Here is a 3,863-nt window from a genome sequence, read left to right on the forward strand (position 1 = left end):
ATACACACACACAATTATATACACTACACCCATTATACACACACTATATACATTACACACACACTATATACACTACACACATTATATACACATTATATTCACTACACACATTACACTACACACACTATATACACTACACATAATACACATTACACACACACACACACACACACATAATACACTACACACATTATACACATTATATACATTACACACAATACAAATTATATACACTACACCCATTATACACATTACACTACACACATTATATACACTACACACATAATACACATTACACACATTATATACACTACACACATTACATACACATTATATTCACTACACACATACATTACACACACATTATATACACTACACACATAATACACACAATATATTCACTACACACATATTCACTACACACACATTATATACACTACACACAATATACACAATATACACTACACACAATATACACATTATATTCACTACACATAATACACATTATATACATTACACATTACATACACACATTATATACATTACACACTAACTATATACACATTACACACATTATATACACTACACACATACATTACATACACTACACACAATACACATTATATACATTACACACAATATATATACATTACACACACAATATATACATTACACACACACACACATTATATACACTACACACATTATAAACACTGCACGCAACACCCATTATACACACTGCACACATATACTATATACACAATGCAACACTGCATAAACACACAAAACACACATTCAACACTGCACATACACTAAACATATAAAACGGCACATACACATTAAACAACACTGCATACACACATTAAACAACACTGCATACACACACGACACACCATTGCTCATACACACTATAAACACTGCACACACATTATAAACACATACAAAACTGCACACACTAAACACTGCACATACACAAACAAAACTGCACACTACACACATTCTAAATACTGCACATACACATTATACACGCAACATTCTAAACACTACGCACACTACAAACATTATACACTACACACATTATATACACTACACACATAATACACATTACACACATTATATACACTACACACATAATTATATACACTACACCCATTATACACATTACACACATTATATACACTACACACATAATACACATTACACACATACACACATAACACATTATATACACTACACACATAATACACATTACACATATATACACATTACACATATATACACAACACACACAACACATTATATACACTACACACATAATACACATTACACATTATATACACCACACATACACACTACGCACATTATACACATTACACACATAATACAAATTATATACACTACACCCATTATACACACTATATACACTATACACATAATACACATTATATTCACTACACATACATTACACACATTATATACACTACACACATAATACACATTACACACACATTATATTCACTACACACATTATATACACTACACACATTATATACACTACACACAATATACACTACACACAATATACACTACACACATTATATTCACTACACATAATACACATTACACACATTATACACATTACATACACACACATTATATACACTACACACATACATTACACACATTATATACACATACATTACATACACTACACATTATATACATTACACACACATATACATTACACAATATATACACACATTACATAAACTACACACACACATTATATACACTACACACATTATAAACACTGCACGCAACTCCCATTATACACACTGCACACACATACACTATATACACAAAGCAACACTGCATAAACACACAAAACACACATTCAACACTGCACATACACTAAACATATAAAACGGCACATAACACTGCATACACACACACACGACACCATTGCTCATACACACTATAAACACTGCACACACATTATAAACACATACAAAACTGCACACACTAAACACTGCACATACACAAACAAAACTGCACACTACACACATTCTAAATACTGCACATACACATTATACACGCAACATTCTAAACACTGCACACATTATACACTACACATACAAAACTACACATTCTAAACACTACGCACACTACAAACATTATACACTGCACACACACACTATATACACTACACACATTATAATATGTGTATATGTGTGTGTGTGTATACACACACACACACACACATTATGTACACTACACACTGTACACAATATACACACATTATATACACTACACACTATATACACATTACACACACACTACACATTATATACACTACACACAATACACATTACACACACTACACATAATTATATACACTACACCCATTATACACACACTATATACACTACACATTATATACACTACACACATAATACACACAACACACATTATATACACTACACACAATACACATTACACTACACACAATTATATACACTACACCCATTATACACACACTATATACACTACACATTATATAAATTACACACATTATATACACTACACACATTACACTACACACATTACACTACACACATTATATACACTACACACACATTATATACACTACACACATAATACACATTACATACACTACACATTATATACATTACACACATTACACACACACAGGTCCCCCGCAGTGCTTCTGCTGCTGGAGCCAGGAACACAGTGTACACAGCTGCGGCATACACAGTGTGTGTGTCAGTAACACACGGGGCAGGGTACCCGGTACACACACCAGACACAAAGCGTGTGTGTGTGTGTGTGTGTGTGTGTGTGTGTGTGTGGTGTTGATGAGTGTGGGGGGGGGATGCTGCGGGTGCCCGGGGGCGGCCATTGTGCTGTATGCGGGGGATGTGTGTGCGGCTGCCGGTGTCAGGGGATGATGGATGCTGAGCACAGGACACCCCGCCATCCCCGGCACTCACCCCGCCGGCTCTCCTCCCGCTCTCTCAGCGTCCCGCTGCACCGCTCCTATACCACCGCCTCCGCTACCGGAGCCCCGCCTCACACCGGAGACTCCGCCCTCTCCAGCTCTCTCCCCGCCTGACACAGGCTGTGACCGCTCCCACTAGTATTCAGGCAGGATGAGCACCACCACCCGGACAGCTATCCCCGCCCCTCTGCATAAGTGACCTCCGCCTACCCGCCTCCAGCCATGACTGGGCGGGGTCTCCAGCTGAGCGTGCGGCCGTCACGTGACCAAGGCCAGAGAGACCCCGGGCCTGTCCTCGTGTGACCCGGGCACCGCCAGTGGGGAGTGGGGCGGGGACATCGGGGGACCCACCCACATTGCCAGGTCTCCCCACCGGCCTCAGCTTCTATACTCGGCCGGGGCTCCCCACCACCGAGAACAGCGTTATCATTATCCCCCTCACTGCCTCACAGCGTTATCATTATCCCCTCCCCACCTCACAGCGTTATCATTATCCCCTCCCCGTTATCATTATCCCCTCCCCGCCTCACAGCGTTATCATTATCCCCTCCCCGCCTCCCAGCGTCATCATTTTCCTCTCCACGCCTCACAGCGTTATCATTATCCTATCCCCGCCTCTTAGCGTTATCATTATCCCCTCACAGCATTATCATTATCCCCTCCCCGCATCACAGCGTTATCATTATCACCCTCCCCGCCTCACAGCGTTATCATTATCCCCTCCCCATTATCATTATCCCCCTCACTGCCTCACAGCGTTATCATTATCCTCTCCCCACCTCCCAGCGTTATCATTATCCCCTCCCCGCCTCCCAGCGTTATCATTATCCTCTCCCCACCTCCC

The 3,863-nt window shown here is 40.1% G+C and overlaps 1 protein-coding gene across 1 annotated transcript in view; it reads right to left on the minus strand.

The window, feature by feature from the left end:
* Window positions 1–3,143, minus strand: part of PTP4A3 (protein tyrosine phosphatase 4A3) — a 94,846-nt gene extending 91,703 nt beyond the window's left edge. The window contains exon 1 of the mRNA XM_063921144.1: window positions 3,012–3,143. The gene's annotated coding sequence lies outside the window, so the exon portion shown is untranslated. The remainder of the gene's footprint in view (window positions 1–3,011) is intronic.
* Between the last annotated feature and the right edge of the window lie 720 nt (window positions 3,144–3,863).

Source organism: Pseudophryne corroboree, chromosome 5 (assembly GCF_028390025.1).
Source record: "Pseudophryne corroboree isolate aPseCor3 chromosome 5, aPseCor3.hap2, whole genome shotgun sequence".
NCBI lineage: Eukaryota > Metazoa > Chordata > Amphibia > Anura > Myobatrachidae > Pseudophryne > Pseudophryne corroboree.